General features: G+C 39.6%; 1 long non-coding RNA gene across 1 annotated transcript in view; it reads right to left on the bottom strand.

The window, feature by feature from the left end:
• Positions 1-12,644, bottom strand: part of LOC132027750 (uncharacterized) — an 18,794-nt gene extending 6,150 nt beyond the window's left edge. Inside the window, exon 1 of the long non-coding RNA XR_009407186.1 lies at positions 12,546-12,644. This is a non-coding gene — a long non-coding RNA (uncharacterized LOC132027750). The remainder of the gene's footprint in view (positions 1-12,545) is intronic.
• Between the last annotated feature and the right edge of the window lie 10,787 nt (positions 12,645-23,431).

Raw genomic sequence — 23,431 nt, 5'->3', positions numbered from 1 at the left:
GGGGGGGGCATCTGGGAAAGATTTCCCTCTATCTTTAAAAGATAACATGCAGGAATAAAAGTTCTTCTTAATGCCTTGGTGTGTTGTCTGTAAGCTGTGATGTTGAGAGCTGCTGAAGTTATCGTGGAAACATGAGAGGACAAGCCCCAGGGAAAAGCTACTCTGCTGAGAAGAGCATAAAAGAAATATGAAAAGGAGTTGAGTCCTTGACGTCCATGTACTGCTGAAGCTGCCTTAGTCTGGATTTCTTGTTTTTGAGATAATAAGGCCCCTCCCTTTTAAGTCATTTGTCTTTAGTATGTTCTGTCCCTTGCAACTTAAAGATCTTTAAAACATAGCTTTTCTGACCCAAAGTATTTCCCCTCCATATATACCATCTCTCCCCTGCTTAGCTGAACAATAGGAAGATTGAGAAAATTGCCAATGATCCCAGCTAGGAAGGGGCAGTGGAGGGGTTTGATTGTGGACATTATAGCACCAGAGTCTGTCCTCTTCACTATGACTCCATCAGCTTCCAGGAGTTGAAAGGGCTAGGAACTCTGGACTCTGGTTCTCCTCGGAGGGACACATGTCCCCATCTAGGGTCAAGTTAGCTGCCTCGCCCTCCCTTGAATGAAGAGCTCTCTTTGCACCTCTGCATGCATTTCTTTTCTGAGGTGAGGAGTCAAGTGTCAAGTTTGTGAGAGCCAAGACTGGTGGTTGCTTCTCTTCTCTGCAGCTGAAGGTGTTGGGGCCAGTGCCCATCAGGTGCCTGGAAAAATGAGATTCCCCCATTCTTTTTTTTTTTTTTTAAGATTATTTATTTATTTATTTGACAGAGAGAGATATCACAAGTAGGCAGAGAGGCAGGCAGAGAGAGATGAGGAAGCAGTCTCCCTGCTGAGCGTCGAGCCCGATGCGGGGCTCGATCCCAGAACCCTGGGATCATGACCTGAGCTGAAGGCAGAGGCTTAACCCACTGAGCTACCCAGGCACCCCAAGATCCCCCATTCTTATGCATTCTTTATTGCTATCACCAGGATGAGCTGAACCGGACATTGGACAGCCTAAAGGCTAGCCCAGAGCCAGAGCTGGGGAACTTTCTCACTTCCCCTGGGCCTTAAGCTCAGATTCTTTAAAGATCCCTCTATTACTTAGGGACGCCTGGCTCTTGACCTTGCTCAGTGGACCCAGTCTACGAGACATGGGGATTTGTTGTTGAACGGTCTTTAAAGCCCTCCTGGTCCCTTCTCCTCCTACTTCCTCTGCATCACTCAGGATCCAGTCAGGAGACAGAAGTCATACCAACTATTTTCAAAGAGAAAATTTATACATGTAATTGTTACTAGGCTTGAAGAATTGAAAAGGCAAAAAGAGAACACAAAGGTCTCAAAGAACAGCAACTGCGGGAAACAAACAGCTCCCCTCGTTCTGGCTGTGGATCAAAGGAAGAATTACTAAAACTTAGAAACTTTGAGGAGGAGGAATTCTGAGGAGGGAGCTGTGCTCGGCCTGTGCTGATGGAACAAGGAGGTATCACTAGGGTGCTGCTGACGGGACCTTGAGGCCCCTAGAAACCAACCAACAGATAGGAATGAGCAAGTCATTCTGCGTCCTCCAACACTGCAGTTGGCTCCGTGTTCTCAGTGGTTTAATCCAGCACTGAGCCAGATGACAAAGCAGCCCACAGAGTGCAGAAGGAAGGGTTTGAATGTGAAAGACAACAGCTAATTCTCCCTCTCTCTCTCCTGAAGTATGGTGACCAGCTCAAGGGACTGCAAGGCAGAAATTTATCAGTGGGTATTCAAGACAGTAAGAAAGCTTTAATTTTGTCTCCATCCCATTTGCACTGGAGGTATAGACACATGTGAGGGGGCAGCCCCATGGAAGAGAGAACACTCTAGAAAGGCCGGTGCGGGAGGCTTAAAAGGGGTATATATAGTAGAAGCTGGCGGATGGTTTGGTGTAGGAAAGTTTACTATGTAAAGGAGGAGAGCTTTTCTAAATCTTAGGTAGAACAAAGGAAGGAATTAGATAAGTAAGAGTTTGGTACCTGTTATTGTCACAGTACTAATACTGTCCTTCCAGGGACGCCTGGGTGGCTCACTCAGTTAAGCATCTGCCTTCAGCTCAGGTCATGGTTCCAGGGCCCTGGCATTGAGTCCCACTCCTTGCTCAGCGGGGAGCCTGCTTCGCCCTCTGCCCACTGCTCCCCCTGCTTGTGTTTTTTCTCTCTCTCTCCTTCTCCCTTTACTCTGACAAACAAAACAAAACAGAAGAAGAAAAAAAAAAAAAAAACTGTCCTTCCAAAGATGTTTCTGAAAAAAAAGTTGTCCTCCCCTCTTGAATCTCTGGGAGACACCATTTCTGCTTATGGGGGTAGGAGTGACGTGTTCCTGGAGGAATGGACATTTATTAAGGACTTCCTCTGTGCCAGACTCTTTTCAGTTCTTTTACCACTTACCATCCATGTAACCCTGGTCCAACCATGTTTCTTCTCCAAGACCGAGGACCCACGTCTTTAAGATGAAAATAGTGCTATTTCTTAGAGCTAGGAGGATTAGGGAAATACTGGAAAGCTCTTAGCCCAGTGTTCTGCATACATTGGCTCTCATGGTTTGTTTAGGTACTTTGTCCTTATATATAAATTTTAGAATCAGCTTCTCCATATTTACAAAATATTCGGCTGGTTTAATCTGCAAAAATTGATTAATGTGCCAACATCCTTTCATGAGTAAAAAGCTAGCAAACAAGCCTCAGCAAAAAAGGAACAGAATGCAACTTCTGCAACCTGATAAAAGAAATCTTTGAAAAACTCTCAGTTACTATCACACGTACCGGTGAAAGACTGAGTGCTTTTTCCCCGAGGGTCAGTAGCGAGATCAGGGTATCTGCTCTTGCTACTTCCGTGCAACATTGTACTGGACAATTAGGCAAGAAAACAAAATAAAGGCCATTCATATAGGGGAAAAAAAGTAAAACAACCTTTATTACCAGATGATGTGATCTTGTATATAGAAAATCCTAAGAATTTATTTAAAAATTTATTAGAACTAATAATTTCAGCAAGATAGCAGAATATACGATCAATAAGCAAAATCAATTGTATTTGTATATACTTTCTGATACAATAGCATCAAAAAAATAAAATATTTAGAAGTAAATTTAACAGTTAAATGCAAAATTTGTACACTAAAAATTATAAAATATTTTGGAAAGAAATTTTTAAAAATCTAAGTAAATGAAAGTCTCAGGTTCATGGCTTGAAAGACCTAATGTTGTTAAAAATGACAGCACTCCCTGAACTTATCTGTAGATTTAACACAATATCTATCAAACTCCTAGCTGACTTCTTTATAGGAATTGACAAGCAGATCCTCAAACTCATATGGAAATGCAAGAAACCTAGAACAGCCAAAACAACCTTGAGAAAGAATAAATGCAGAGAACTATCACTCCAGGTATCAAGACTTACTATAAAATTACAGTTATCAAGACAATGTGATATGTGATAAAAATAGGCATGTAGTTTAATGGAATAAACTAGAGAAATATATATGTATATATATATATATATAATAGAGAAATATATTTCAGTTCCATTCTGTTCCTTTTTGCTGAGGCTTGTTTATCTGTTAGTTTTTTTAAACAAAGATAAGCATGTAGTTTAATGAAATAAACTAGAGAAAAAAATATATACACATTTATTTATATATAAAGAAAGAAGATTATATGTATCTGATTTTTAACAGAATTGCAAAGGCAATCTGGGAGCAAAAGGAAAGTCTTGTCAACAAATGTTGCTGAAGCATGTAGATATACTGAGAAACAAAAACAAAAACAAAACACAAAACAAAATAAAAACTTAGATATATAATTCACCAGAATTAACTCAACATGGATCATATATCTACATGTAGAATGAAAACTAGAACATGTCTAGAAGAAAGCATAGGAGAAGAATCTTTGTGACTTTGGGTTAGATATATTTCATAGATATGATAGCATGAATCATATTAATCAATGAAACTTCATCAAAGTAAGAATTTTTGCTCTTTGACATAATAGAATGAAAAGCCACTTTGTTGTGAGAAAATATTTATAATTCACATATCTGATATTGTATGTGCATCCAGATTATATTTAAAAATACTCAAAACTCATCATGAAACAACCCAATATCTGGGCAAAAGGTTTTAACAGAAATTTCACCAAAGAAGATATACAAATAACAAAAAAGCATAGGATAGATGCCCTTTATCACTAATCATTAGAGAAATGCACATTAAAACCACATTGAGATAGCACTACAAATGTACTAGAACATCTAAATTTAAAACACTGACCATAGCAAGATTTGGTGATGATTTAGAGCAACTGGAACCTCATACACGTCTAGTGGGAATATAAATCACCCAACCCCTCTGAAAAGCAAATCTGGCAATTTCTTTAGTTAAACATCTAGTCCGTATGATGCAACAGTTTCACTCCTAGGTATTTACCCAAGAGAAATAAAAGCATTTGTTTCTGCAAAAATTTGTAATGAATACTAACAGTTTTATTATATTAAGCCCAAACAGAAAACAATCTTGTGGTTTAGTAAAAAATAAAATAAATAAATAAAATATATATATGTATTTGGCCTTTGTCCTAGTTCCTGGGATAGAGCTCCTAAAACCCTTGGAATTTCCTGAGTGATAGGATAGGAGGCTCTTTTGTTCTTTGTAACAAGTCACTTTAGACCATATCTGAGTTTATGCTGGTGAGGTACATTGCAGTGAAATCCCTAGTTAGCTTCAGGATAAGGATTGGTCACCAGAAAGAGGGCATGTGATTAGAGGATTAGTCCTTTCAGCCCTACTTCCTGACCTCCCTCCTGGGAGGGGGAAAAGGCTGAATATTCAGTTCATTCACCAATGGTGGGTAATTTAATCAACTGTGCCTTCATCATGAAACCTCCATTAAATCCCTTAAACGATGGGGTTTGGAAAGCTTTCTGGTTGGCAAACACATGACTGTTTCGGGAATGTAGCTCATGGAGAGGGCATGGAAACTCGACACCCTTCTCCCACCATCCCTTGTCCTATGCATCTCTTCTACCTCATTGTTTCTGAGTATCCTTTATGAGAAACTGGAACCATAAATAAACTGCTTTCTGAATTCTGTGAATCATTCAAATAAATTACGACTGAAGAAGGGTTGTGGGAAGCTTGGAAGTAGTAGTCAGCTGGGCGGAAGTGTGGGTTGCATTGGGACTCCACTTCTGGTCAGTGTCTGTAGTAGGCATAGTCTTGTGGGATTGAGCCCTTACCCTGTGAGGTCCCTGCAAACTCTGGGTAGTTAGTATCAGAACTGAGTTGCCGGATACCCGAAGGATATCAGAGAATTGGAGAACTGGTTGTTGGTGTTGGAAAAAGATACCACAAACCCAAATACCATCAACAGACAGGAGAATAAATTGCTATTTAAGCATTTAATAAAATACTACTCAGCAATAAAAAATGAATGAACTATTAATACAGGCTACAATGTGGATGAATCACAAAATAATTACACTGGGAAAAAAAACAGAAGTATATGCTACATGAATCTATTTATATAAAATAACAAACATAACCTAATCTATGGTGGCAGAAAACAGACTGGTGTTGGTCCTGGGGGTGGGAGGAAGAGGAAGGAATTACAAAGGGTCATGGAGTTTTGGGGGGTTGGCAGGTAATGTATATACTTATTATATTAATTTTGGTCATGGTTTCACACATATATATGTGTGTATTCACAGATATATAGATAGATAGATAGATAGATAGATAGATATCTTCTCAAATTATACATCTTAAATATTAGTTTGTTTATTGTATATCAATCATACCTTAGTACTGTTATAATTTTTTATATTCAAATGGTTATCTCTAGGTGATAGATTTTGGGAGTTTTGTTTTGTTTTGTTTTTCTTTTTTTGGTTAAGATTTTATCTATTTATTTGAGAAAGAGAGAAAGAATGCATGAGTGGGGGTAGGGGCAGACAGAGAGGGAGAGAGAGTACCTCAAGTAGGTTCCATACTGAGCACAGAACCTGACTTGGGGCTCGATCCCATGACCCTGAGATCCTGACTTGAACTGAAATCAAGTGTCAGACTTTTAACCGACTGAACCACCCAGGCACCCCTCTGTTTTGTTTGGGTTTTTTTTTTTTTTTTTGAGAGTTTTGTTTACTTTCATATTGCATTATTTTTATACTTTTCTCTAGTTTTAAATCTTTCTGTAGTGAACTTGTATATGGTAGAAAATGAATGTATACAGGAATAAAAACAAAAAATGATATGAAAACATTGTGCAGGGCTAAGACAACATGATTAACTTTACAGAAAATTTGTGAGTGAAGTAGTCCTTTGTGGGCTCATCTAGGAACCCAGTCACCAGTTATAATGAGGCCACTGTGGAAAAAAAAAAAAATGTGCTCTCCATCCCCAAAGCTGATTTGAAGTGGAATTGAATTGGATTTTCAGAACTTTTTTTTTTTTTTTAAGCTCTCTTTCCAGTGAAGTCCTTTGTTTCAGGCTTTGTTCTTGAGAGTTTCTTTTATTTTCTTGAGGATATTTTTTTCACAGTGGAATAAAATGGTTCTTTAAAAATTAAAGCAATAGTTGGTGTGGGAAATGTCAGTGAGGACTAAGGGCACAGAAGTTTTCTGTTTGCTCCACCAGGAAAAGCTTTCAATGTGGTTTTGGTCAGAAACAAGTCTATAAATATTGCACCTTGTTAAGGCAAAACGCTGACTCCTAGTTTATGAGGCACTGGTGACAGAATTTCTTGGTGAACTGCCTTCTTTCCCCACATATAGCCCCCGGCTTCTCCTAGACCTCCACCAATGACAAACCTTAAGTCAGCTTCCTGTTTCAGGACATCTGTGGCCTCTACTGAGTCTGCCCTACTGTCTCATCAGACATGATCAAACACTTGTTTTCCAGCAAAGTTTTCACTCTGTGATCTTTTTGCAAGCAATGAAGCATAAAGAAAAAGCAGGCTGAAAATTTTTGAATTGGTGGGACTCATGTGAGTTCTTAGGGGAACAGGACAAAACTCAAATCCAACTGAACTTAAACTAGCTAGAATGGAACCACAACTCGTTAGTCCCTTCAGAACAGGAAAACTCAGGAAACACAAAGGAAGCTTTGCAGAGAGTTACAGTGGTTTTTCAGACTCACAAGGTACAACTATATTTCCCATTATTTATTGCCTTGGACACTTCACACGGTCTCAAAGACACAATCTGATGTCACACCTTGGTCTATTGGAAAGAGCTCAATCCAGATGTTACAGTTTTCTTTGACCACTCAGAGTAGGCTCGTTATGGTTTCTGCCATAGAGCTCTTGTAGTACTCAATATTATGTTGGAATTTCTTGCTTATCTCAAAGAGAAAACCACTTTCTTTCATCTACAAATCTGTTCCGACATCTAGCAAAGTTCCTGACACATAGTAGGCACTCAAAAAATGTGTACATGACTGGTGTATACTGATTTATCAACAAATTCCAAATAACTAATGAAGCTGAAATAAATGCATTGTTTAAAGGTAACTGATGGAACAGTGGAGAAATAACCCAAGAGGTTTCTTGTTATTTAATTTCACTCTCGTTGGTATTATTTTGTAAGTTTCTTGGGGTGCTAAAGAGAAGTACAGTAAGTCAGGGGTGTTAAGTCTTGTGTTTTCATCATTCTGTTATCCTCTTCCTCAGCAAAGCTGACTCTCCAAGATGTCTCTTGTTGGAAAATAATTGTCTTTTTTTTAAAGACTTTATTTATTTATTTGAGAGAGAACGAGAAGGAGGAGGGTCAGAGGAAGAAGCCAACTCTCCAGTGAGCAGGGAGCCCAAAGCAGGACTCCATCCTGGGATCCAGGATCATGACCTGAGCCGAAAGCAGTCACTTAACCAACTGAGCCACCCAGGCAGAAAATAATTTTTGAAAAATAATTTCTAAGTCATTTCACACATTCAGGATTAAGGTTTGTGTCCCCTAGCATTTTAGTTGCAAGCGATAGAAACCAACTCTAGTTAATTTAAGTGGAAAAGGGACTTATTAAAGGATTTTGGTAGCTCACAGAATCTTGGTCCAGGCCCAGTAATCAGCAAAGCATAATGTCCCAAATGCCATAGTGAACGTATTTCCTAAAGACCCCAGTGTCTCTGGTACTGAGACATCCCCCGCATCGCTAATGTAGACCTGGCTTCTGCCCCTGAACCAGTTGCTACTGTTGACTCCGGAGATGGAGTGGAGCTGCTCTCACTGTGGCCACCCTTACTGGAATGGGTTGTGAGTTGTCCTGCTCTTTTGTGTCACTGGTCTCCTATTATAAGTCTAGGGCAGAAACAAAATTGAGGTCCAGGGTCTAGCTACGCAGGTGTTGGGACAGTGATTATTTGGCATGTACTCTGGGAATAGAAGGTCTCGCTCTTTCTTAGATGCTGGAGTCATGGATATTCTTTACAAGGCCATCTTATCATTACTTTCTCAAGGATAGGAGGCTGGGAAGTACCATTAGTATACACCTGCTAAGAACCATCAAATACTATCTTTGTGACAATGACAGAAGAGGAAAAATAGTGAGACTGAGAATTAGTATAAAACATTGGACAATCATATGTAGAAGTCAGTAAGGGAAGTCTGTGAATGCTCTGCAGTTTTATGCGAAATTAAGTGTATTTCAAAGGCATGCATTATGCAAAAGCTGAAGAAGCTAGATCTAGATCGTCTAAACCCATCACTTCGTAGGCTAGACTAGTAAACTGAGGCCCAGAAAGTGGCTTATTTAAGGATGTACAGGGTCTCCTAGCAGAGTAAGGACTAGAGCTCATGCCTCAAAAATTTGTCTGAAGAACATCTTCCAAGTGCAAAGTACAATTTAAGGTCATAGATGTGTTTGTCTTAGAATAACCATGTCAATTTGTGCCAATGTTTTCACATGTTTTGTGTAAACACAGGAGCCTGAACCCAGGCTTTGATTTCAGCTTTGCTTTTCATTAGGTTGTCTCGCATTGGTATAAATCTCACTTGCTTTCCTTTCATTCCCTACCAGTGACCTAGACACATCATCTGCAAGAAAGAGGAAGGTGAATCAAGTGCCCTAGGTGAGGCAACCCCAGGAACTATAGCCACAGTCAGGTTTCTGGAGATCTCTTCCAAGGTGAGCCCTTGTGCACAGCTACTCTGGTCTTATTTAAGTTTCTGCTGCTTGTGCTGAAACTGCCCACCCCTTATAGCAAATTGACTTCCAGAGCGACTGCTAATTGCACTATCTAGCCATTTGTCCAATAATCCAGGTGTTGAGAACTCAAGGGTCTGTCGGGATCAAACAAGTAATGTGAGTAAGCTGTCCAAGGTAAGACAATGGGAAGTGGTGGGAACTTGAATAAATTAGAAACAACAGCTGGAGAAAAACAAAGTCAGATTCCTACTTTACTTTTTACACCAAAATAAATTGGAGAAGAGCCTCAATCAAATATGCGTGTGTGTGTGTGTGTGTGTGTGTGTGTGTGTATAGGACTATTGGACAAATGGCTAGATAGTGCAATTAGCAGTCGCTCTGGAGGTCAATTTGCTATGAGGGGTGGGCAGTTTCAGCACAAGCAGCAGAAACTTAAATAAGACCAGAGTAGCTGTGCACAAGGGCTCACCTTGGAAGAGATCTCCAGAAACCTGACTGTGGCTATAGTTCCTGGGGTTGCCTCACTTAGGGGCTTCTCACCTACACTTGATTCACCCCTCTTTCTTGCAGATGATGTGTCTAGGTCACTGGTAGGGAATGTAAGGAAAGCAAGTGAGATTTATATCAATGTGAGACAACATATATAAATATATATGTGTGTGTATATATATTTATATATACATACATCAAATATATATGTATATATAAATATATATATAAGTATATCAGATATGTATATATTTGATCTCAATAACTCAAAGTAATAATTGAGTTTTTTACAAGATATAAGAAATGAAGATGTCCATGAGTAGATAAAGCTGTGTTATATTTTCTTACCCAACTATAAGCATAAGGATCACCTGTCACTCTTCAAGCAATGTAACAGAAGGGCAGGGAAAACTGTTCAGTATTCTGGAACAGATGAAACTAATTTCAAAGCAATAAGGGGCTGACTTGATTGATTTACAGATCGAGCAGGACCATCAGCAAAGCATGGTGTCATGATTTTATTGGGGTTTTTTCCTTACTTAGTGAACCACAAAATAATGGTGCATCTTGCAGTTGATGGCATCCTAGAAATACAGCATACACATTTGCACATGAGTGCAGATAATATCTCTGGAAGAACACACAAGAACCAGTAACAGTGGTTGTCTCTGGGGAAGTAGCACTCAATGTTAAGGACAGTGTGTTTATATCTTTTGAACTTTCAAACCAGGTACAAGTAATATCTATCTAAAACTTAATATGAATAATAATTTAAAATAAAACAGTTGGTATTTATGTGCTGATGTGGAATGAAATCCAAGATACCATGTTAAATTAAAAAATTAAATAAGTAAATGCATAAAGTAGACAGTTGTTCTCAGGTCCAATCCATTTTGCGACATGGGAATGCCACTGTTCCCAGATCTGATTTTTCAAAAAAAGCTTAAAATTTCAATTTTTTGGTGAAACTTCCTAATTTTTAAGATTGACAAGCAATTTGAATTCTTTCAGACATGATTAGGACTATCAACCCCGTCTGTGAGTGGGCTGAGGTCCATGGACTGCCCTTTGGGGACATCTATGTTGTTCGTGATGGTGGCCTTGCCACACACAGTTATGCACATTGTCCTGAGGCACCTGTCCTGAGGACTGAAGTCAGTCCTGTTCCCTTCTTACTGAGCCATGGGGCCTGGCACAGAGCTGTATGCTCTAGGGAAAGGGCAAAAAATTGACATCCATTCACCAAGCTCTACCAAAGTGAATAAATTTGCCTATGGGGCACCTCTTCCTAACTCAAGCCAAGGTGGTCTGCAGGTTAGTGATGGCCCTGCCTGAGGTGAGAAGAATCAGTGACTTCAGTTTTTTTAAGGTGAAACTAAAACTCAGATCTGTTTCTTTCTGCTATAAAATTGATTACTCCTTGCCCTCTTGGCTTATGAACTGTTTGAGGTGAAGGATATATTAGCTCGGAAGGCCAAGTGGAATGGATTCATGTGGTTGCACAGGACTCAGAAGGCCTATGACCATTTCAGCCAAGACAGATAGGACAGGTTGTCAAGGATATAGTTCTTTTTGCCTTGTTTGGTTTAAAAAAAGAAAAACAAAAAACAAAAAACTCAGCTGCCAAAGCTCTTGTACTTATTCTTTTTATCTGGAGATGAACCCACAGCCCTTAGCTGTCACTAGTACCTACCCACCCACTCACCAACCAATACATTATATTGAAGCTAAAGAAAACAAGTTAAGTCAGTAAGGGTGTTTGTTGTCCTGGGCATTAATTAAGATAAGACACTCAAAGGGCTTAGCAGTGCCCGGAGCACAATGAAGTCTCAGTAAATGGTCGCTTATATTTGAAAAATAAATAGAATGTAGAATTTACATGTAAAATCCTAAACATCTTCAGACCTTATAAAATTCGAAGTGAAACACCTTTTGTGGTAAGATATCAAAGTCCTAGGCAACCACCCTAGATTACCCAAAATATTGGTCATTACAAGTTATGGATTCACTGAAATCTGGCTTCATTCTAAGTGTCCCTTGTCAACACTGGAAAGCAGGAGAAAATGAGAGACAGAAAAATAATTCCTCCCTGCTGGGTTTTTCCTCTCTGTTCAAAAATGTTAACTCTACTGAAGTGTTGCTGAGATTGCTAAGAAACTGGCTGTTGTGTACTTTGGGCCCTTCACTCTGATTTGAGACAGAGCAATCCCGACATTTTCTACACAGTGCCTGCCACCCCCCCCGCCCATTCCCACAACATCAACAGGGTTAAAAGCAATCTGCAATATATTATACTGGTGTCAAATCTAGGTCTGTTTCTTCATATGGAAATAGTTATGATTAAAACTGATGCTGATAGTACCAACTTCATAAGGTTGTTTTAAGGATTGAAGAAGGTATATCTCTAGAGTGTTCAGTACAGTGCCTAGTATGCAGAGGTGTTCAGTTAGTTTTAGCTAGGATTAGGTACCAGAAAGCAGGACTATGAAATGTCATTCATTCATCATACACTTATCAAGTGACTTCTCTCTCTCTCTTTCTCTCTACTCTTTATCTATCTCTATCTCTGCACCAGAAGCACATTCAAAGACAGGAAGACTGGGCTTTTAAGTGGTTTATGTTCCAATAGAACAATAATTTAGAACAGGATGAAAGAGAAGAGGACACAGTCACAGAGTGATAAGCAACAACCCAGAGGCAATGGGAGTCTGGCCTGTGGGAGTTTAGTGTTTTGCCCAGCATACTTCGATCTTGTTATTACCTGCACTGGAGCTAGAACTTTGTTTTCCATCTGGAGACAAGTGGGATCAGTAATTGGGTAATTTTGACAAAGCCATGACTCATAGAATGAAAAGAATGTTGGCTCACCTAATACGTTCCTTGCAACAGTCTTCAAGAAGGTCAGTTCCCAAACAATCCGAGATATCTATGTCTTCCCTTTTCCACACAGGGCCTTTACTGGTTGAGACTTACCTGTCTCTCTGGAGAGGCACCTGTTTAAGGGCCTTCCAATCAAGGCTGTTTGTTTCACATGTATAACTTCATTTTCCTGTAGCAAATTAAGCAAATTCACTCTAAATGATGGTGAGTAAGCCAGACAGAATTTCTAGGTCATGGGCAGCTCACTGTCCTTTCCACTCCTGCTGAAATCCATCCTCAAGAGGAGTTCTTGGCCATATTCTGGTTTCTCATTGAAGGAGGCATTAGAATGTCATTCTGCCACATTCCTCAGAGAAAGTATTCAGTGCAAGGTCTCCCTGAGAATTTATGGTTAAACTTTAGTAAAACTGGAAATACCCTACTAATGGTCAAGCAGTTTTAGTAAGTGCCATGACCTGGACTAGAATGTGGAGTATGTTTTTTGTTTTGTTTTCACTTTTTACAATGGTTTCTACAACATACTTAGGGCAGCGCCTGTAAGAGTTGAGGGCCAGAGGTCAAGAGAGCCCTGGCTCATCTGTCTCTACCTCAGTGGAAAAGCTCATTTCATTTCAGCAAAAACAAATTGGGTACCTCCTGTGTGCCCAGGATAGAAGTATGACTATTTGGAAGATCATAGAATTCTGTAGGTCTACAGATACCACTCAGCACAGCTAACCCTTTAAAATCCACATAAATTCTTTAGCTTAGACTTAAACTTGCTTAGAGCTGGAAGAGACTTTAGGAATTTTCTAGCACTCGCAGAAAGATCCCTTTTCCAGAATCCCTCATATATGACTGTTCTGCATGAGTGTTCATACCTCTTGGGAGGGGGAAGCCACTCCTTCTGATGATGAACACTGTTCCACCTGCCACCTAAAGTTTTTTGTAAGAATCAAAGTATTACAAGTAAGGAAACTAGAACATAGTATGCCCTCCACACATATTAATTCTTTTACCACTAGGTTGGAAAGTTTTCCCCTAAACTGATCTTAATACAACCTCTCTCCCTTCGAGTCATATTGGTTCTCACTTCACCTTCTGAGTTCAATATGATACCAGTGCCCTGGGTCCTGTGCCTGACAGCCTGTGAAGCGTTGGTGGGTAGCTGCCTTCCAACCCACCATGGCCTCATCCCCTGCTTCTCAGCATCATGGTCTCCAAGCAGCCTACCTGAGGAGTATCGCCACAATACATCCTGATTTTCGGTCACCTCATCAATCACTTTGTCCTCTTCAAGCACTTTTCAAAGTCTGAAATTATCTCTCACTCATGCATTTGATTATTTCTTTGGGGTTGACTATGGGCAGGGTTCTGGCCTGGTTTATCATTCCCAAATCACTTGTGCCTAGACCTGGGACTAGACCTGGGACTGTTGTTGGTTAGTTGAATGAGTAAGTAACCTGGAACCAGTCTTTCAACCATTCCTTATAAGATTTTATTCTATTCAATCTCTCTGGCCCAGGTAAGCAAGTAGCTCTAACCCATAGATAGGAATGAGAAACAAAGAAGCTACATTAGAGAAAGGGACATCTACAAGCCACTTCCTTTTCTTACTCCTTTGAATACCATAGAAAGAGCTGTCAGGACCTGGATTCTTTTTTGATATCTGCTGGTTTCTTACTGTATGGTCTCAGAAAAGTCTCTCCACCTTTCTGAACTTTAGTTTTCTCACATGGAAAATCCAGAAAGCAGGCAAGTTGATCTTGAAGGTGCCCCGGGGCTCAGAAATTCTCTCAGTGGGAGTGTAAGTGTCAAAAAAAGGAGCCTCAGGGTAGTTCAGGTGTACTTAAGATCTGGTCATTCTCTAGTAGGAAAGGGTTTGAGGTTCTCAAGCCTGGATGTACATTTTAATCACCTAGGAAGTATTTTATTAAATCAACTTTATTGAAATACAATTTAAATGCAATTAAAATTACATAATTTTAAGTATTCAGTTATATGAGTTTTGACAACTCTATATGCCTTGTAACCACCACTCCCATATAATATATAATATTACCCTGGTACCAGAAATTTCCCTCATGCCTTTTGCAGTCAGTCTCCATAACCCCCTGCCCTGTGCAACCAGCAGCTTGATTTCGATCACCAGAAACTAAAGGTATTTATTTTAGAACTTTATATATTTATGAAGTGTGCGACATAATCATACAGTGCGCTCTCTTCTGTGTTTGGCTTCTTTTGCTCAGAATACTGTTGTTGAGATTCCATCCACGTTGGTGCCTGTATCAGTACTTTGTTCTATTTATGTAGCTGAGTAATCATCCATTCTAGAAAAGCCTCTTAGATGTAGACCCTTGGGCTCCACTGATCTCGATATTCAGAACTCTGAAGTTGAAATTCAGAAATTTGTGTGTTTCATGTGTGACACATGGAATGCTTTTGCAGAAGTTGGGTTTAGGAAACTTTTAATTAGGAGATTTCCCCTTCAAGTTCAAATAGTTCCCCTGCTACAACCCACTGGTATGGCTGAGAGTAAATTGGTCATACATTCTGTGCAGGGCTGAGAACCCTCATTCCTGTCAGTCTGTCCCAGCCAGATCTTGTGGCTTTCCAAAGCTCATGAAGTTCGCAATGCTTGTAACAAAGCCCCGAGAGTCAGCTCTGCAAATATTCTTTCAGCTGTAAGGCACCTGTAAATTCAGTTATGAGTCTCCCTGTTCGCAGGTAAGTCTATAATTTTAATCTATAAAAGCTCACCCCTGTCACAGAGAACCAGAGGTGCTTAGAACAGCCTTCCATTTCAGCCCAGCTGCTGGAATTACTCATGACAGTTTTATGAGTTGTTTTACTGTCTGGTAAACTTTTTTGTCTTTCCTCTCTCTCTCTCTCTCTCTTTTTTTTTTTTTTTTTTTTTTTGTCTTAATTGAGGGACGTGTTCTTTGACCATAGTACACAGACGCCACCTTCAGGCAGGAAATAGAACATTCTTTTGAAACCTCAGGGAACAGTTTTCCTACATGAGAACTTTTTTTAAAAAGGTTTTGAGATCAGCATATAGTGTGTGTGTCTTTTTTTAAATTTCAGTCCAGATTTTTAAGAGATAGAGCTTACCTTTTAGAGAAGTTTTGGGCTCACAGAAAAATGAGCAAAAGGTATAGAAATTTTCCATGTATTCACTGCCTTTATATATATGCATGCACATCCCACAGCAGAGTGGCCCATTTGTTCCAATAGATTAACCTATATCATTATCTTACAAAGGCTATAGTTTACATTAGGTTTAACTCTTGATCTTGTCCATTCTATGGGTTTGGACTAATGTGGTCACCATTACAATATCATACAGAGTAATCTCACTGCTTTAAAAACTCTGTTCTCAGCCTGCTCATCCCTCTCTCCCCTGTGACCCCGACCAATCACTGATCCTTTACCATTTCTATAGTCTTCCAGAATGTCATATAGTTGTATCATACAGTATGTAGCCTTTTCAGATTGGCTTCTTCACCTATTATTATGAATTTAATATTTTCTTACGTCTTTTTGTGGCTTGATAGCGCATTGCTTTTTAGTGCTGGATAAAGTCCATTGTCTGGGTGTACCACAGCTGATTTACCCATACATCTGCTGAAGGTCATCCTGACTGCTTCTAAATTTTGACAATCATGAATAAATCTGCTATAAGCATCCAGGTGCAGGGTTTTGTGTAGATAAAAGATTGCAACTTCTTTGGATAAATACCAAGGAGACTGATTCTGGATAACATAATAGATTCCGTTTTATAAGAAACAGTCAAACTATCTTCTTGTTTCTCTACATCCTCACCAGCTTTTGTTGGTGTCATTGTTTTCGAGTCTGGTCACTCTGTCTACGGCCGTACCGCACTGAACATGCCCGATCTCATCTGATCTCGGAAGCTAAGCAGGGTCGGGCCTGATTAGTACTTGGATGGAGTCTGGCCATTCTAACAGGTGTATAGTGATATCTTACTGTTGTTTTGATTTGCAATTCCCTAATATATGATGTAGAGCATCTTTTCATATACTTACTTGCCATCTTTATATCATCTTTGGTGAGGTGTCCATTCATGTATGTTGCCCATTTTTAAATTGGGTTGTTCATTTTCAAATTATTGGGTTTTTGGTGTTGGTTATATATTTTGAATAACAGTTCTTTTTCAGATATGCCTTTTGCAAATATTTTCTTCCAGCTTGTGGCTTGTCTTTTCATTTCTTTGACAGTATCTCTTTCAGACCAGAAGTTTTTCATTTTAATGAAGTCTAGTTTATCAATTATTTCTTTGATGACTGTGTCTTTTGGTGTTGTATCTAAAAACTCATTGTCATGCTAAAGGTCTTCTAAATTTTCTCCTATTTTGCCTTCCAGGAATTTTAGAGTTTGGTATTTTACATTTAGGCCTATGATCCATTTTGAGTTAACTTTTGTAAAGGTTTTTGTAAACGTTCTGTGTCTAGATCCATTTTGTTTTTGTTAATTTTGTATTTTATTTTTATTTGTTTGTATGTGGTTGTCTACTTGTTCCAGCGCCATTTGTTGAAAGAATGTCTTTTTTCCATTGTATTTTCTTTGCTTCTTTGTTAGTGACTGGTTGACTATGTGTGGGTCTCTTTTTGAGCCCTCTATTCTGTTTCATTGATCTACCTGTCTGTTCTTTCACCAGTACTGTCTGGACTATGGTAGCTTTATTGTAAGTCTTGAAGTTGGGTAGTGGTACTCTTCTGACTTTGCTCTTCTCCTTTAATACTCTGAGTCCTTTGCTTCTCCAAAATCAGTTTGCGAATATCCATGAAATAACTGGCTGGGATTTTGGTTACGAGTGTGTTGAATTTATAGATCAAGTTGGGAGAACAGACATATTGACAATATCAAATCTCCTTATCAGTGAACCTGGAATCTTTCTCCATTTATTCAGTTTTACTTGATTTCTTTCATCAGAGTTTTGTGGTTTTCCTCATATAGAAGTTGTACATATTTTGTTACCTTTATACCTAAGTATTCATTTTTTGGAGGGCTAGCGTAAATGGTATTGTGTTTTAAATTCAAATTCCACTTGTTAATTGCTGGTAGAAAAGTGATTGATTTTTAGATATTAACCTTGTATCTTACAATCTTGCTATAATTTCTTATTAATCCCAGAGTGTTTTTGTTAATTATTTCAGATTTTCTGCATAGATGATCATGTCATTTATGGGCAAAGACAGTTTTGTTTCTTTCTTCCTGATCTGTATACACTTTATTACCTTATCTTATTTTATTATATTAGCGAGGACATCTAGGACAATGTTGAAAAGGAGTGGTGAAAAAGGAATATTCTTGTATTTATTGTTCCTGATCTTAGTGAGAAAGCTTCTAGGCTCATTATTGATGGTAGCTGTAGGTTTTTGTAAGTGTTCATCAGTTCATTTAAATTTTTTATGTATATCTTAAATCTTTTGAAATATTACTAAAAGAGGTAAAGAGTGGATACTTAGGTAACACTGAACCATGAAAGCAGGTTTATGAGACATTCCTTTCATACTTCAAATGGTTAGTTGTGCTTTAAATCAGCTAGTCAAAGAAAATTGTTCATAACTGGTTTCACATTAAAATCCAGAATACATGTGTTCCACTGACTAGTCATTTAATTTCTAAACAAGTCTCTTGTATTGTAAAAAGATCTATCTGAAAATCAAAACCAATGTGTCAATTTCTCTTTAGTCCAGTATTGTGAAATGAATTCTTTCCTAATCAGCCACAATTAAATACTATGGATTCTACCACTATGCTCTATATTTTGGTTGCTGTTCGTTTCATGATAGTTTCAGTCATTTATTACATCTTTCAACATCTGTTGTGTGGTTAATACTGTAATAAAATGCAATGAAGTTTAAGTCAGTTTTTACCTTCCAGGGATTTAGAGATCTATTAGGGAATCAAGATAGACATTAGAAACAGCCAAGAGACAACACAAAGCAGAATGTACTTAATCATCAAAAGGAGTGATGTCGGCTATAAGTATAAAAGGAGCCAGGGATATGGTAGATCATTGCAGATTAGAGATGGAAGATCCTACAGAGAAGGCAGTAGCAGGTTGGTTCTGATAGGGTAAGTTGGATATGCAATGTGAAAGGGAGTGGGCAAGGCATTTCTTCCAGACACTCGGTCAGGATGAGTAAGGGTTTGGAGCTGGGAATGGACATGGCATGAGTAAGAAGAGTATAAGCAGGGCATGAAAAGAATGGTCTTGGGGCTTACTCTCCTTGAGGTGATTGTTCATAATGTTATTTTCTATAATGATAAAGGAGGAAGATATTAACATTCTACAGAACAAATAAAACCATGATTTACTTTCATAGTGTATGTTGTTCACTATTAGTAATTGTAACTATCAGAAATATGTTAGAATGATTAAAATCCCGCCCCCGCCCCCGCCCCCACCCCTGGTGTTAATATAGAGCACATCCTTCCTCTTCCTTCCCCTACACTTTTGGGAAGCTGTGAGGGAACTAGCCTGGCTGGAGCAATGGGCTGCTGCATTGTGGGTAGGTTGGGGGCTGATCCTAGAGCCCATTAATAATGGCTGGATTCCATTATTTGACTCTCTGTCCTGGACACCTCTCCCCAAAAGTAAGGGGCTATTCACTCAGAGAATGAAAGCCCTTTTCTACCACTGTAAAGACAGAAGGGACTGCTGCAACCATAGAAAAATGACTAGTATGCCAAGTATGAGTAACATGGATTTCCTGCTTCTCCCATTTGAGTCCCAGTTCTCCATTTTTCTGATAACAGATTTCCTGTGTGTATGGCAAGAGTGGCAAGAGAGAGCCTGCAGGGTAGGGCCTAGTGGTGTTAACGTTGGAGTCTCTCGCTGCCTGGGGGCACAGGTCACAGAGCTGTGTGACCTGCTGATCATATCCCTAGTTCCTACCCTACTCTGGGGAAGTTGAAGAGTTACAGTAGCAATGACAGAAGCCATATAAAGGTTTCAATGTGAACATTACAAAACCAAGTATTGTAAATTTCAAAAAAGGGCACAGTGAGGGACACCTGGATGGATCAGTGGGTTAAAGCCTCTGCCTTAGGCTCGGGTCATGATCCCAGGGTCCTGGGATCGAGTCCCGCAGGATCGGGCTCTCTGCTCAGCAGGGAGCCTGCATCCCTTCCTTTCCCTCTGCCTGCCCCTCTCTGCCTGCTTGTGATCTCTGTCTGTCAAATAAATAAATAAAATCTAAAAAAAAAAAAAAAAAGGGCACAGTGAATTTCTCTCTCTTTTCATAGTGTTGATTACTTATAAAAACTCCATCTCTGAAAGACAGCAGTATATATATGTGTGTGTGTGTATATATATTTTTTCCTTCTCCTGAAGAGCATTGTTGATTAATGTGGACTAAGACGGTCATCTGCTAATATATTCAACAAGTGTTTATTGTATACTCACTTTGTAAAATGCCCATGCTTGCGTATACGGATACAGTGGTGAGCAAAATAGCTAGTCATTTCTTTCAAGGTATTTAGAATCTAGTAGGAAAAGCGATAAACAAACAAACAAACAACAAACTATAGCAATGAAATGCTTTGAATGCTCACATGGAAAGAATACATGGGAGCATATAGCTGAAAATAATGCAGTCAAAGGATAGATTGGGAATTAGCTAGGCATTGGGAAGAGGAAGAGTGCTACAGGAGGAGGGACAGCCTGGGCAAAGAACCAAAGGTGTTACAGGAGCATAGAGTAGTACATACCAAGACCAGAGGCAGAGGCAGGAGTCTGACCATGATGGTTTCTGGAAGTCTTCTTGAGGAATGTGGATCTGATCAAATAATGGGCAGAAGACATGAACAGACACTTCTCCCATGAAGACATACAAACGGCTATCAGACACATGAAAAAATGTTCATCATCACTAGCCATCAGGGAGATTCAAATTAAAATCACATTGAGATACCACCTTACACCAGTTAGAATGGCCAAAATTAGCAAGACAGGAAACAACGTGTGTTGGAGAGGATGTGGAGAAAGGGGAACCCTCTTATACTGTTGGTGGGAATGGAAGTTGGTGCAGCCATTTTGGAGAACAGTGTGGAGATTCCTTAAGAAATTAAAAATAGAGCTTCCCTATGACCTGCAATTGCACTACTGGGTATTTACCCTAAAGATACTGAAAGTAGTGAAAAGAAGGGCCATCTGTACCCCAATGTTTATAGCAGCAATGGCCACGGTCGCCAAACTGTGGAAAGAGCCAAGATGCCCTTCAACGGACGAATGGATAAGGAAGATGTGGTCCATATACACTATGGAGTATTATGCCTCCATCAGAAAGGATGAATACCCAACTTTTGTCGCAACATGGACAGGACTGGAAGAGATTATGCGGAGTGAAGTAAGTCAAGCAGAGAGAGTCAATTATCATATGGTTTCACTTATTTGTGGAGCATAAGAAATAACATAAAGGGCATAGGGAGATGGAGAGGAGAAGGGAGTTGAGGGAAATTGGAAGGGGAGATGATTTAGCTACATATTCAAATAGTCACCCGTTAGCAATATTTTTCATTTTGGGTAAAGGTGAAATATGAGAAAGAAAGCCAAAAATTGTGCCAGCACATCAGATCCTCTAGGATTCAGAGGTTTTCATGAACTAGGATGTTTCAGGATATGACTCACATTTCCAAATAATGGAGGAAAGAGTTTTCTTGGTGTCTGGATCAGAAAAGGTAAAAGGGAAAGAAGCAAAATGTTGACTGTGGTTATCTCTTTTATGGGTGATTTTATTTTATGACTTATATTTTCCAGCAGTCTCCAAATTTCTGTATGTTTTTTAAAATCTAAGGAAATATTCTGTTTAATTTAGAATATAATAATAAACTTTACAGAATTTTCTCTTCTATTCTTTAATCATCCTTGATCTTTGCATATCCTAAAGGTCATGGAGAGCGTGTTTTGATTCATTATTCATTAGTCAGGATCCTGGGGCCCTGGAGGAGAAGTCTTGGGAGGTCAGCCTTGCACAGAGGTGATAAATTCCATTTCACCATTGATTTTTACAGCTTCTTTGTTTCCTTTGGCCTCTTCTTGCCCCAAGCAGCATTAATAATGGATTTCACGTCTTCTTCCAAATTTAATGTTCAGCTCTAGTCTGACTAGGCTGAACTGGCGCAGGCAAGGAACACTGCTTTTCTTCTGAAATCCTGAATGTCCTTAAATAGCTCAGAAAATACATTAAGAGGTGGAGAGGTGGCTGGCTGTCATCAGGTCGGCAGCCCGATGGAAGGGCTTGGATGATTTGGCAAAGGCCTTACCTGAGATTAGTGATGGGCTCTCTCATTTTAACAGAGAGGAAACGGAGGCCCAGAGAGGTTAACCAACTTGACCAAAGCCATGTAGCTAGGTTAGTGGCAGAACTGGGACAAGGTTTACATTTTCCTGTTTTTAGAATGTTATTCTCATTCATTGCCTCAATCATTGTCTGCCCTTCAATGGTGTCGGCTTGGGAGAAGGCATTAGAGCAGGAGAGATGAGTACATAGTGAGGCAAGAAGGCAAGAAAGATTGGGGAAGGGCAAGGATGGAAATCAACAGGACGGGAAAGCAGGGGGTATGCCAACCTCAGGGCAAGGCTCAAACAAACCAGTCCAATCCAAATCAGGCTGGCAAGCTGTCTTTGATTGGTCCATCCGGCTGAGTCCTCCAAGCTGTACTCCCTGAACTGTGCCCAGCTGGCAGGATGAAAATCATTTGAAAAATATCCGGAAATTGCTATTCACCAGGGAGCATCTGTGAAAAATACTGACCACAAATGAGCTGGCAGAGGCTCAGTGACTGCCCTGTCACCCTGCCACAGCAAGTTTGTCTGAAGGGGTTCCGGAGTTATTTCCCAGATGGGCCGCTCAGCTGCCATAAGCACCTGGGCCTTGTGGACTTTTTTGGGTAGTGTTTCTCATAATGCAGGAGATGTGTTCTTGGAGAGCTGTGAGTGGATCAGAGTTTTGTACCTGGAATTATGTTTTTCAAATGCATTCATGAAGAATCCCGTCGTGACTCTCTGAAGGGAAATAGCTTTTTCATAAATAATTTTTCATTTTGTAAACCTGGATTTCTTAGTAATGAATTTAGCCAGGGTCATCAGAATGAAGAAACTCTAGGGTGTTGGGACATAATCCGTATTTTTGCACATTGTTGCTGTGAGTGGTAAGCAAGAAGCCGAGTTAGACCCTCTTCCTAGTAGTCTGGGGACCTGGGAACTGGCCCACCCTGGTGGAAATTCGCCCAGACTCTGATACCAAAGCCTCCATAAGAAATCAAAGCTGGAAAAACCTAGCCCAGCATCTTAGCTCATCCTTTCTTATCCCAAGTTGTTTCCAACATAGTTCAGTGATTTTTCTTGTCTCTGACACCCTGAAGTCCTTCTCCAGAATGCTAATATTCTCAGCAGGATGTTAGGTAAACATTTTAGTTTGAGCTCAGGGTCCAGGCTCTTTGATCTCATTTGGGAATGAGACCACTTGCTGACACCTACTGATTGTTTGCTACTTCCTGTGGTCTTTCCACCTGCTGGGTAGGATCAGCAGTTCACCAAAAAAGGGTGCTCTGAGTTTCAATGAGGCAGTTGAAAGTAAGAGAATAAAATGTTTGCTTATCATGTGTATTAGTCTGTGTGTGTTCTCCTGAGAAAAAGAGCTAATAGGATATACATATGTATATATATATGAGGAAATTTATTACAGGAATTGGCTCACACAATTGTGGAGGCTGAGAAGTCTTACAATCTGCCATCTGCAAACTGGAGAACCAGGAAAGACAGTGGTGTTATTCAGTCTGAGTCCAAAGGCTGGAGAACCAGGGGTGCTTATGGTACAAGTCTGTGTCAATGTCCAAAGATCCAAGAAGGAGAAGTACTG

Source organism: Mustela nigripes, chromosome 12, assembly GCF_022355385.1.
Source record: "Mustela nigripes isolate SB6536 chromosome 12, MUSNIG.SB6536, whole genome shotgun sequence".
In the NCBI taxonomy this organism is placed as follows: domain Eukaryota; kingdom Metazoa; phylum Chordata; class Mammalia; order Carnivora; family Mustelidae; genus Mustela; species Mustela nigripes.
Note: the sequence above shows the minus strand (reverse complement) of the source record. Positions and strands in the feature narration are given on the sequence as shown.